The 13727-nt window shown below is 49.6% G+C and overlaps 3 non-coding genes across 3 annotated transcripts; 2 read left to right on the forward strand and 1 right to left on the reverse strand.

Moving 5' to 3' along the window:
• Nucleotides 1–3637: 3637 nt before the first annotated feature.
• Trnas-cga lies at nt 3638–3712 on the reverse strand. Its single transcript has one exon. It is a non-coding gene; the product is annotated as a tRNA-Ser (tRNA).
• A 773-nt stretch (nt 3713–4485) lies between these two features.
• Nucleotides 4486–4560, forward strand: Trnas-cga. The gene has a single exon. It is a non-coding gene; the product is annotated as a tRNA-Ser (tRNA).
• A 3952-nt stretch (nt 4561–8512) lies between these two features.
• On the forward strand, nt 8513–8587 carry Trnas-cga. The gene has a single exon. It is a non-coding gene; the product is annotated as a tRNA-Ser (tRNA).
• The last annotated feature ends 5140 nt before the right edge of the window (nt 8588–13727 follow it).

Below are 13727 nucleotides of genomic sequence, written 5' to 3' on the forward strand. Positions count from 1 at the left end.
GGTTAACGGTGTCTCCCTATCAAGCGTCCACCCCTTCTGGTCATTTTCCGGCCGGTGTGGCCGTGCGGTTTTAAGCGCGTCAGGTTTGAAGCGCGTGACCGCTACGGTCACAGGTTCGAATCCTGCCTCGGGCATGGATGTGTGTGATGTCCTTAGGTTAGTTAGGTTTAAGTAGTTCTAAGTTCTAGGGGACTGATGACCTCAGTAGTTAAGTCCCATAGTGCTCAGAGCCATTTGAACCATTTTTGAACCTTCTGGTCAAAACAGGATAAATACTGTAGACAGAGATTTTAATAAAGCCAGCAGACAATTTAGGAGATACCATATATGATCACAAGGAATCCGGACACCTGGCTGAAAATGATTTACAATTTCGTGGTGCCCACCCTTAGCCTTGGACACAGCTTCCAGTATAGAAGGCATACGTTCAATCGGGTGCTGGAAGGTTTCTTGGGGAATGGCAGCCGACTCTTCATGGGCTGTTACATTGAGGAGAGGTATCGATGCCGGCCGGTGAGGCCTGGCATGAAGTTGGCGCTCCGAAACATCCCAGAGGTTTCCAGAATGAGACTTTCACTCTGCAGCGGAGTGTGCGCTGATATGAAACTTCCTGGCAGATTAAAACTGTGTGCCCGACCGAGACTCGAACTCGGGACCTTCGCCTTTCGTGGGCAAGTGCTCTACCAACTGAGCTACCGAAGCACGACTCACGCCCGGTACTCACAGCTGTACTTCTGCCAGTACCTCGTCTCCTACCATCCAAACTGTACAGAAGCTCTCCTGCGAACCTTGCAGAACTAGCACTCCTGAAAGAAAGGATATTGCGGAGACATGGCTTAGCCACAGCCTGGGGGATGTTTCCAGAATGAGACTTTCACTCTGCAGCGGAGTGTGCGCTGATATGAAACTTCCTGGCAGATTAAAACTGTGTGCCCGACCGACACACGAACTCGGGACCTTTGCCTTTCGCGGCAAGTGCTCTACCAACTGAGCTACCGAAGCACGACTCACGCCCGGTACTCACAGCTTTACTTCTGCCATTACCTCGTCTCCTACCTTCCAAACTTTACAGAAGCTCTCCTGCGAACCTCGCAGAACTAGCACTCTTGAAAGAAAGGATATTGCGGAGACATGGCTTAGCCACAGCCTGGGGGATGTTTCCAGAATGAGACTTTCACTCTGCAGCGGAGTGTGCGCTGATATGAAACTTCCTGGCAGATTAAAACTGTGTGCCCGACCAAGACTCGAACTCGGGACCTTTGCCTTTCGCGGGCAAGTGCTCTACCAACTGAGCTACCGAAGCACGACTCACGCCTGGTACTCACAGCTTTACTTCTGCCAGTACCTCGTCTCCTACCTTCCAAACTTTACAGAAGCTCTCCTGCGAACCTTGCAGAACTAGCACTCCTGAAAGAAAGGATATTGCGGAGACATGGCTTACCCTCAGCCTGGGGGATGTCTCCAGAATGAGACTTTCACTCTGCAGCGGAGTGTGCGCTGATATGAAACTTCCTGGGAGATTAAAACTGTGTGCCCGACCGAGACTCGAACTCGGGACCTTTGCCTTTCGCGGGCAAGTGCTCTACCAACTGAGCTACAGAAGCACGACTCACGCCCGGTACTCACAGCTTTACTTCTGGCAGTACCTCGTCTCCTACCTTCCAAACTTTACAGAAGCTCTCCTGCGAACCTTGCAGAACTAGCACTCCTGAAAGAAAGGATATTGCGGAGACATGGCTTAGCCACAGCCTGGGGGATGTTTCCAGAATGAGACTTTCACTCTGCAGCGGAGTGTGCGCTGATATGAAACTTCCTGGCAGATTGAAATTGTGTGCCCGACCGAGACTCGAACTCGGGATCTTTGCCTTTCGCGGGCAAGTGCTCTACCAACTGACCTACCGAAGCACTACTCACGCCCGGTACTCACAGCTTTACTTCTGCCAGTACCTCGTCCCCTACCTTCCAAACTTTACAGAAGCTCTCCTGCGAACCTTGCAGTACTAGCACTCCTGAAAGAAAGGATATAGCGGAGACATGGCTTAGCCACAGCCTGGGGGATGTTTCCAGAATGAGACTTTCACTCTGCAGCGGAGTGTGCGCTGATATGAAACTTCCTGGCAGATTAAAACTGTGTACCCGACCGAGACTCGGACTCGGGACCTTTGCCTTTCGCGGGCAAGTGCTCTACCAACTGAGCAACCGAAGCACGACTCACGCCCGGTACTCACAGCTTTACTTCTGCCAGTACCTCGTCCCCTACCTTCCAAACTTTACAGAAGCTCTCCTGCGAACCTTGCAGTACTAGCACTCCTGAAAGAAAGGATATTGCGGAGACATGGCTTAGCCACATCCTGGGGGATGTTTCCAGAATGAGACTTTCACTCTGCAGCGGAGTGTGCGCTGATATGAAACTTCCTGGCAGATTAAAACTGTGTGCCCGACCGAGACTCGAACTCGGGACCTTTGCTTTTCGCGGGCAAGTGCTCTACCAACTGAGCTACCGAAGCACGACTCACGCCCGGTACTCACAGCTTTACTTCTGCCAGTACCTCGTCTCCTACCTTCCAAACTTTACAGAAGCTCTCCTGCGAACCTTGCAGAACTAGCACTCCTGAAAGAAAGGATATTGCGGAGACATGGCTTAGATACAGCCTGGGGGATGTTTCCAGAATGAGACTTTCACTCTGCAGCGGAGAGTGCGCTGATATGAAACTTCCTGGCAGATTAAAACTGTGTGCCCGACCGAGACACGAACTCGGGACCTTTGCCTTTCGCGGGCAAGTGCTCTGCCAACTGAGCTACCGAAGCACGACTCACGCCCGGTACTCACAGCTTTACTTCTGCCAGTACCTCGTCTCCTACCTTCCAAACTTTACAGAAGCTCTCCTGCGAACCTTGCAGAACTAGCACTCCTGAAAGAAAGGATATTGCGGAGACATGGCTTAGCCACAGCCTGGGGGATGTTTCCAGAATGAGACTTTCACTCTGCAGCGGAGTGTGCGCTGATATGAACCTTCCTGGCAGATTAAAACTGTGTGCCCGACCGAGACTCGAACTCGGGAACATTGCCTTTCGCGGGCAAGTGCTCTACCAACTGAGCTACCGAAGCACGACTCACGCCCGCTACTCACAGCTTTACTTCTGCCAGTACCTCGTCTCCTACCTTCCAAACTTTACAGAAGGTCTCCTGCGAACTTTGCAGAACTAGCACTCCTGAAAGAAAGGATATTGCGGAGACATGGCTTAGCCACAGCCTGGGGGATGTTTCGAGAATGAGACTTTCACTCTGCAGCGGAGCGTGCGCTGATATGAAACTTCCTGGCAGATTAAAACTGTATGCCCGACCGAGACTCGAACTCGGGACCTTTGCCTTTCGCGGGCAAGTGCTCTACCAGCTGAGCTACCGAAGCATGACTCACGCCCGGTACTCACAGCTTTACTTCTGCCAGTACCTCGTCTCCTACCTTCCAAACTTTACAGAAGCTCTCCTGCGAACCTTGCAGAACTAGCACTCCTGAAAGAAAGGATATTGCGGAGACATGGCTTAGCCACAGCCTGGGGGATGTTTCCAGAATGAGACTTTCACTCTGCAGCGGAGTGTGCGCTGATATGAAACTTCCTGGCAGATTAAAACTGTGTGCCCGACCGAGACTCGAACTCGGGAGCTTTGCCTTTCGAGGGCAAAGGCTCTACCAACTGAGCTACCGAAGCACGACTCACGCCCGGTACTCACAGCTTTACTTCTGCCAGTACCTCGTCTCCTACCTTCCAAACTTTACAGAAGCTCTCCTGCGAACCTTGCAGAACTAGCACTCCTGAAAGAAAGGATATTGCGGAGACATGGCTTAGCCACAGCCTGGTGGATGTTTCCAGAATGAGACTTTCACTCTGCAGCGGAGTGTGCGCTGATATGAAACTTCCTGGCAGATTAAAACTGTGTGCCCGACCGAAACTCGAACTCGGGAACTTTGCCTTTCGCGGGCAAGTGCTCTACCAACTGAGCTACCGAAGCACGACTCACGCCCGGTACTCACAGCTTTACTTCTGCCAGTACCTCGTCTCCTACCTTCCAAACTTTACAGAAGCTCTCCTGCGAACCTTGCAGAACTAGCACTCCTGAAAGAAAGGATATTGCGGAGACATGGCTTAACCACAGCCTGGGGGATGTTTCCAGAATGAGACTTTCACTCTGCAGCGGAGTGTGCGCTGATATGAAACTTCCTGGCAGATTAAAACTGTGTGCCCGACCGAGACTCGAACTCGGGACCTTTGCCTTTCGCGGGCAAGTGCTCTACCAACTGAGCTACCGAAGCACGACTCACGCCCGGTACTCACAGCTTTACTTCTGCCAGTACCTCGTCTCTTACCTTCCAAACTTTACAGAAGCTCTCCTGCGAACGTTGCAGTACTAGCACTCCTGAAAGAAAGGAAGGTAGGAGACGAGGTACTGCCAGAAGTAAAGCTGTGAGTACCGGGCGTGAGTCGTGCTTCGATAGCTCAGTTGGTAGAGCACTTGCCCGCGAAAGGCAAAGGTCCCGAGTTCGAGTCTCGGTCGGGCACACAGTTTTAATCTGCCAGGAAGTTTCATATCAGCGCACGCTCCGCTGCAGAGTGAAAGTCTCATTCTGGAAACATCCCCCAGGCTGTGGCTAAGCCATGTCTCCGCAATATCCTTTCTTTCAGGATGACATTCACCGGGCAGTAGCAATCGGATCGCCACAATGTGTACCGTTAATCCTCACTGCGCACAACGTTTTTCCACTGCTCAATCGTCCAATGCTTACGCTCCTTACACCAAGAGAGGCGTCGTTTGACATTTACCGGCCTGATGTGAGGTTTATGAGCAGCCGCTCTACAATGAAATCCAAGTTTTCTCACCTCCCGCCTAACTGTCATAGTACTTGCAGTCGATCCTGATGCAGTTTGGAATTCCTGAGTGACGATTTATCTCTTAGTTTTCCTGGCCACGGGGTCGTGTGGGAGAAGTTATAGTGTGAGATGGGCAGTCGCTTCCAGCTCTCCGAGCGTTTGCTGCCGAGGTCTCTTCGAAAAAGGGTGAGTTGATTTAACCACGTGGCTCGTTGTCTCATAGCGAGAGGGGAGCTTTTAGCATTTGCCCTGAAGTGCGCCCTCGGTTCAGTTTGAATGTTTGTGTGCCTGCGACTGCGTGTGTATACATTCTAATCTTTTCGGAACCTTGGTAATTTTTGCCTCTTTGTGAATTTTGTTTGTTTAATTACTATATATCCGTTGGAAGAACAAATGATGTATTTACCTTAATAGTCATAATATATATAGCAGTTCATGACATCCAGTCTTACAAATTTCAAAACTCCGCCATCTCTCTCCCCACATCCACCACTGCTGGCAGCTCATCTCCAACTGCGCAACGCTACGCGCTGTTAACAGCCAGCTGCCGCTGCCCAACACTACAATGGCAGACAACAATGCAAACTAGCCACAGACTGCACACAGCACAGCCAGTGATTTTCATACAGAGCGCTACGTAACGTTGCCAATAAGAAAACATAAACAGCCTACTTACACTGTTTGGAAAGAATCTCCATGGGAGTAATAAGCACGCACCTATTAAATGGGTAGGGTAGGGACGAAAAAGCAGTGCAGCCCAAGACGCGAGAATACTCACGTTTTAATTATCCAGTATTCGGGAATGAGAGCATTTAGACTCTTGCAACAGACTTTACACATAATTTAAATCCTCTAGCTCTTGCTCACGACCCTCGCAAAATGACGAAACGAAAAAAGTTTGTCGCTTACTACATTTTTGCTGTTCATGCAGTAAAACTGTCACTTGAGGCATGACATTCTAATTTATTACTTCTCTCTACTAACTATGTTCGTGATACATTTTGCAGACAGTATTCACATATATATCACTGAATGTACCAGAACATTACATCATTGTACGACACTTAGTTCAGGAAATATAACGCCATTGACATTAAGGTGCGTGAAAATGAAACTGTAGGACCAAATTCGATAGAGATACGGGACATATGTTATAATTACGTATGAAATTTGTTAAAGTATTTGAAATACATTTGACATGTACATACGATGGCAAAGTCATGGGTAAAAAGCTTATCCTAAACCGAAGGGACGATTTCAACGGAATTTGGTACACTTATTAGTTACGATCTGCAAAGGAATCTGCGGGACTAAGGAATACCAACGTTATATTGAAGTAAGCGCGATAACGTGGAAAGGGAAGGAGGAGGTGGCTGAGAGAGGGGGGAAGAGGAGATGGAAATAAAGGGGAAGGAGCAGACTGATAGAGAGAGGAGCTGGACAGTGAGAGGAGCAAGAAGAGATGGACAGAGTGTAGAAGTGTCAGAGATGGGCCGAGAGAGGGAGTAGTGAAGGTGATGGACAGGGACAAGGAGGACGGATAAAGAGGAGGAAGAGGACGAGAACTGAATAAAGAGGAGAGGAGGTGGTGGACAGAGGGAAAAGGAAGAGATGAACAGAGAGAGGAGACAAGAAGAGGTGGACACATAGAGAGAGAGAGAGAGAGAGAGAGAGAGAGAGAGAGAGAGGGAAGAGGGAGATGGACAGAGAGAAGAAAGAGAAGCAAATGGACTAATAGAGGACTAGAATAAATAAACACTCGTGCAAAGGCGGGTTTGTTAGATAGGAAATGGATATTTGCTATCAAAGACAGTTCTAGAATTTACTGAATTTGAGTGGTGGAAGAAAAAAAGACACTAATGGATTGAAACTTCCTGGCAGACTAAAACTGTGTGCCGGACCGAGACTCGAACTCGGGACCTTTGCCTTTCGCGGGCAAGTTCTCTACCAACTGAGCTACCCAAGCACGACTCACGCCCCCTCCTCACACCTTTACTTCTGCCAGTACCTCGTCTCCTACGTTCCAAACTTTACAGAAGCTCTCCTGCGAACCTTGCAGAACTAGCACTCCTGAAAGAAGGGATATTGCGGAGTCATGGCTTAGCCACAGCCTGGGGGATGTTTCCAGAATGAGACTTTCACTCTGCAGCGGAGTGTGCGCTGATATGAAACTTCGTGGCAGATTAAAACTGTGTCCCCGACCGAGACTTGAACTCGGGACCTTTGCCTTTCGCGGGCAAGTGCTCTACCAACTGACCTACCGAAGCACGACTCACGCCCGGTACTCACAGCTTTACTTCTGCCAGTACCTCGTCTCCTACCTTCCAAACTTAACAGAAGCTCTCCTGCGAACCTTGCAGAACTAGCACTCCTGAAAGAAAGGATATTGCGGAGACATGGCTTAGCCACAGCCTGGGGGATGTTTCCAGAATGAGACTTTCACTCTGCAGCGGAGTGTGCGCTGATATGAAACTTCCTGGCAGATTAAAACTGTGTGCCCGACCGAGACTCGAACTCGGGACCTTTGCCTTTCACGGGCATGTGCTCTACCAACTGAGCTACCGAAGCACGACTCACGCCCGGTACTCACAGCTTTACTTCTGCCACTACCTCGTCTCCTACCTTCCAAACTTTACAGAAGCTCTCCTGCGAACCTTGCAGAACTAGCACTCCTGAAAGAAAGGATATTGCGGAGACATGGCTTAGCCACAGCCTGGGGGATGTTTCCAGAATGAGACTTTCACTCTGCAGCGGAGTGTGCGCTGATATGAAACTTCCTGGCAGATTAAAACTGTGTGCCCGACCGAAACTCGAACTCGGGACCTTTGCTTTTCGCGGGCAAGTGCTCTACCAACTGAGCTACCGAAGCACGACTCACGCCCGGTACTCACAGCTTTACTTCTGCCAGTACCTCGTCTCCTACCTTCCAAACTTTACAGAAGCTCTCCTGCGAACCTTGCAGAACTAGCACTCCTGAAAGAAAGGATATTGCGGAGACATGGCTTAGCCACAGCCTGGGGCATGTTTCCAGAATGAGACTTTCACTCTGCAGCGGAGCGTGCGCTGATATGAAACTTCCTGGCAGATTAAAATTGTGTGCCCGACCGAGACTCGAACTCGGGACCTTTGCCTTTCGCGGGCAAGTGCTCTACCAACTGAGCTACCGAAGCACGACTCACGCCCGGTACTCACAGCTTTACTTCTGCCAGTACCTCGTCTCCTACCTTCCAAACTTTACAGAAGCTCTCCTGCGAACCTTGCAGAACTAGCACTCCTGAAAGAAAGGATATTGCGGAGACATGGCTTAACCACAGCCTGGGGGATGTTTCCAGAATGAGACTTTCACTCTGCAGCGGAGTGTGCGCTGATATGAAACTTCCTGGCAGATTAAAACTGTGTGCCCGACCGAGACTCGAACTCGGGACCTTTGCCTTTCGCGGGCAAGTGCTCTACCAACTGAGCTACCGAAGCACGACTCACGCCCGGTACTCACAGCTTTACTTCTGCCAGTACCTCGTCTCTTACCTTCCAAACTTTACAGAAGCTCTCCTGCGAACGTTGCAGTACTAGCACTCCTGAAAGAAAGGAAGGTAGGAGACGAGGTACTGCCAGAAGTAAAGCTGTGAGTACCGGGCGTGAGTCGTGCTTCGATAGCTCAGTTGGTAGAGCACTTGCCCGCGAAAGGCAAAGGTCCCGAGTTCGAGTCTCGGTCGGGCACACAGTTTTAATCTGCCAGGAAGTTTCATATCAGCGCACGCTCCGCTGCAGAGTGAAAGTCTCATTCTGGAAACATCCCCCAGGCTGTGGCTAAGCCATGTCTCCGCAATATCCTTTCTTTCAGGATGACATTCACCGGGCAGTAGCAATCGGATCGCCACAATGTGTACCGTTAATCCTCACTGCGCACAACGTTTTTCCACTGCTCAATCGTCCAATGCTTACGCTCCTTACACCAAGAGAGGCGTCGTTTGACATTTACCGGCCTGATGTGAGGTTTATGAGCAGCCGCTCTACAATGAAATCCAAGTTTTCTCACCTCCCGCCTAACTGTCATAGTACTTGCAGTCGATCCTGATGCAGTTTGGGATTCCTGAGTGATGATTCATCTCTTAGTTTTCCTGGCCACGGGGTCGTGTGGGAGAAGTTATAGTGTGAGATGGGCAGTCGCTTCCAGCTCTCCGAGCGTTTGCTGCCGAGGTCTCTTCGAAAAAGGGTGAGTTGATTTAACCACGTGGCTCGTTGTCTCATAGCGAGAGGGGAGCTTTTAGCATTTGCCCTGAAGTGCGCCCTCGGTTCAGTTTGAATGTTTGTGTGCCTGCGACTGCGTGTGTATACATTCTAATCTTTTCGGAACCTTGGTAATTTTTGCCTCTTTGTGAATTTTGTTTGTTTAATTACTATATATCCGTTGGAAGCCATCCACTAGGGTTAATATTAGAGTTCATTGGCCCTCTGTCATTACCCTTTGTCCATTCAAATGTGTCCCCTGTAAAATGTTAATTGTTCGCGGCTGCGTGGTTTAATGTAGCTAAAATTTGGCCATGGTACGTAGAAACTGTATTTCCGCGAACCACGTGGCCACACGAGTTAATTGTGAACCCAGGTCTCCTGTTGCCCTCAGTCTCTGTCCAAGAGTTTACCTATTGCTCTGATTTTAGAATATTAAATATGTCTTGTCAGGATTATTAAACTGTATTTTTGGTTTGTGATTTTGTGTTAAGCGTGTATGCGCGGCCCTTATTGAGGCGATTTCTACAAACAAAGGTTCAATTTTAAATGCAATCGTAACATTCAGATTTACCCTTTTATTTAACCATTTCTCAACACAGCAGAACAAACCTCCTGGCTTCGTTGCATGTTGGTGTTGGGGCCGTTTTTGCTGTTCTTTGAGTGAATTTTGGTCTTAATGAGAGTATTAAACCTTTCCCGTCCCCCTCTAATTACGACCGCGATTCTAAATTAAGAGATTGTGTTGTGAATTGTATAGTGTTTTGCAAGCAGTCGTACACAGTTACCAGGCCACAGCAGATAAATACAGATGTCTTATATGAGTGTCTTAAGAAGTAAATAATTTTGTTTCAAGTCTTACCCTGTATACTGATGTTACCTCTCCTTTATCTACGCCATTTACCTTGTAGTTTCCTTGTTAGACCTTCCATAGCGTTTCTATGCGCACAGGTCCAATAATTAGTGTTCCCTTTTTATTTAAAACAAATTCTTTAGAATAGATCTTGTTTTCAGGAATGTTGCTGCAAGCTGCTCTTATGCACAGTGTTCACCCACCTTTTACTTTAATAGTTGATTTATGTGAACAATCGCTCGATCATATTAGTAATTACATTCCATTCTTTCTGAGTGACACTACAATGAATGTCCTTTTATGAGTTTCTTCATATGACTGAATTAATTAATTTTCCAACTCAGTCGACCCTCGTATTTGTCGCGTGGCTAGAGTTGGTGGTGACCCAATCTTTTATTTTGATTTTAATGTCAGATAGCATTTCCATTTGCCTGTGGCTCTTTTAGCCATCTGTATATAGCTCAGGGCTCCTCTCATTTCATAAACACCACTTAAGTTGCACCCAGTCATCTGACCATGTGCAAAGTCCGTGAGTTCCGCGAAGCGCCCCATTCTGCTCTCTCACGATGTCTAATGACTACTGATGTTGCTGGTATGGAGTATCTGGCAGAAGGTGGCAGCACAATGCACCTAATATAAAAAAACGTATGTTTTTGGGTGTATCCAGATACTTTTGAGCATATAGTGTAGGTTGCGGGTGCTATTCTGAGATGAAACGACTGGCACAAGAGAGGAATTCATGGTCAGCCGCACCAAAACAGTTAAAATAAATTAATTAATAAAATAAAAAATAAAAATAAAATAAAAACGCTCATAGTACTGTGGTTCGGTGCCTCAGCGGTAAAGTGCCAAACTTCGGATCCTGACTTCTGATGGTTCTCAGTAAGCCCTACGATATTCATCAATCATTTACCACTTACTTCACATTGCTAATGTAATTAATGTGAAAACTGACAAGCTGAGTAGTGGCTCGGAGTCCACTGTTAAACTGTTGGTCACCCTACAAGTTGCTAAATTAGTTAATTCAAAGGTGAGATGAAGGAAACGCCATACCATCTCCAATAGGATCATGCATGGCAAAATGACGAGGAAACCGTACTATTCTTCGGCTTAAAGACAGCTTTACGTCTCCATTAGCTGTCCGATCTACCGAATATTCACCATTCTTCGGTAACACCACATTTAAAAAGTCTGTCACCGTCGTGGCCAGCACTGTAGGCCAATGTCGAACGATGGGTCCACACAGTCCCGTGATGCCAATCGAGGAGCTACTTGCAACGGAAACAGCAACTCCACGGTCGGCATGCCGACAACGGCCGGGGAGAGCGCTGTCCTCAACAGCCTTCGAATTGGTGACTGAAATTTCAGGAAAAGGTCTCGCGTACCTTAATTAAGAAACCTACAATTTTGTCGGTAGATCATACAACGCAAGCTCTCACGGCCCATATTACATCCTCGATTGTTTTTTATGTGTGCGTAATACACTCCTGGAAATTGAAATAAGAACACCGTGAATTCATTGTCCCAGGAAGGGGAAACTTTATTGACACATTCCTGGGGTCAGATACATCACATGATCACACTGACAGAACCACAGGCGCATAGACACAGGCAACAGAGCATGCACAATGTCGGCACTAGTACAGTGTATATCCACCTTTCGCAGCAATGCAGGCCACTATTCTCCCATGGAGACGATCGTAGAGATGCTGGATGTAGTCCTGTGGAACGGCTTGCCATGCCATTTCCACCTGGCGCCTCAGTTGGACCAGCGTTCGTGCTGGACGTGCAGACCGCGTGAGACGACGCTTCATCCAGTCCCAAACATGCTCAATGGGGGACAGATCCGGAGATCTTGCTGGCCAGGGTAGTTGACTTACACCTTCTAGAGCACGTTGGGTGGCACGGGATACATGCGGACGTGCACTGTCCTGTTGGAACAGCAAGTTCCCTTGCCGGTCTAGGAATGGTAGAACGATGGGTTCGATGACGGTTTGGATGTACTGTGCACTATTCAGTGTCCCCTCGACGATCACCAGTGGTGTACGGCCAGTGTAGGAGATCGCTCCCCACACCATGATGCCGGGTGTTGGCCCTGTGTGCCTCGGTCGTATGCAGTCCTGATTGTGGCGCTCACCTGCACGGCGCCAAACACGCATACGACCATCATTGGCACCAAGGCAGAAGCGACTCTCATCGCTGAAGACGAGACGTCTCCATTCGTCCCTCCATTCACGCCTGTCGCGACACCACTGGAGGCGGGCTGCACGATGTTGGGGCGTGAGCGGAAGACGGCCTAACGGTGTGCGGGACCGTAGCCCAGCTTCATGGAGACGGTTGCGAATGGTCCTCGCCGATACCCCAGGAGCAACAGTGTCCCTAATTTGCTGGGAAGTGGCGGTGCGGTCCCCTACGGCACTGCGTAGGATCCTACGGTCTTGGCGTGCATCCGTGCGTCGCAGCGGTCCGGTCCCAGATCGACGGGCACGTGCACCTTCCGCCGACCACTGGCGACAACATCGATGTACTGTGGAGACCTCACGCCCCACGTGTTGAGCAATTCGGCGGTACGTCCACCCGGCCTACCGCATGCCCACTATACGCCCTCGCTCAAAGTCCGTCAACTGCACATACGGTTCACGTCCACGCTGTCGCGGCATGCTACCAGTGTTAAAGACTGCGATGGAGCTCCGTATGCCACGGCAAACTGGATGACACTGACGGCGGCGGTGCACAAATGCTGCGCAGCTAGCGCCATTCGACGGCCAACACCGCGGTTCCTGGTGTGTCCGCTGTGCCGTGCGTGTGATCATTGCTTGTACAGCCCTCTTGCAGTGTCCGGAGCAAGTATGGTGGGTCTGACACACCGGTGTCAATGTGTTCTTTTTTCCATTTCCAGGAGTGTAGGTTTGAGGGATGTTTCTGTGCCCAATGTTCCTTATCCTGGTACTGGAGGCTTCCCCAGATGCTATAAAGACTAGTTTCAACGTCAAACGGGTTAAGAAAGCTGAAATGGGGAGCAGGAACGACAGGATTGTTGAAGTAAATTTGCACATTTAAGGGGATTATAGGATACAGAGAGACGTTGGATGTGAATAAGGAGTAACGGGCATTTGAGGGGAGTGACGAGTGGTATATCGCCGTCAGTACTTTTATTTCCGCTTTCCTGTGTTATCACGAAGAGAGTTCAGTGTGCGAAGTGTTCAGTGGGTGAAGCCATCACGTGCTGTTTTGTTCCCTTAGTTTTGTTTGCACGTTTTCTGGTAGTCCACGACTCCCCAGCGAGAAAAATCTGAATTTCACACAGGGCGCCAGACACTACACTTTGTTGCCAGTTGGAGGGTCTGTTCTAAACGGCAGAGGGCGTGGCGCCCTGCTCCAGAGGCACGCCGGCACTCTGCGTTCCCCAGGCGTGGCGCGGGCAACATTCTTGCGTTACTCTATGGGTGGGCGGGATTAATATTTAAACCGTGCGGCTGCAGGCCTGCGGCGGGGCACGTTTCAAAATAAATATTTGATCCGCAGACTGAGCCCGCTGCTCGATATGTATGCGGCAGAAAGGGCCGAAAGGCCGCGCCGGGCCGAGCAGCGCCGCGCCGCGCCGCGGAGATATTGAAGAGTGCCGAGATTTACTGCCCTGCGTCGCTGAAAGGGCGGCCGAGGGTCCGAGGCGCGGAGGGCGGCCCAGCAGCTACAGGGCCGGCCGCGCCGCGCGCAGCACCCTTTGTGCCCTTCCAGTCCTTCCCTCCGTCACTGGCTATTATGGAAATTGGTTTGA

This window comes from Schistocerca piceifrons, chromosome 2 (assembly GCF_021461385.2).
Source record: "Schistocerca piceifrons isolate TAMUIC-IGC-003096 chromosome 2, iqSchPice1.1, whole genome shotgun sequence".
Taxonomy (NCBI): domain Eukaryota; kingdom Metazoa; phylum Arthropoda; class Insecta; order Orthoptera; family Acrididae; genus Schistocerca; species Schistocerca piceifrons.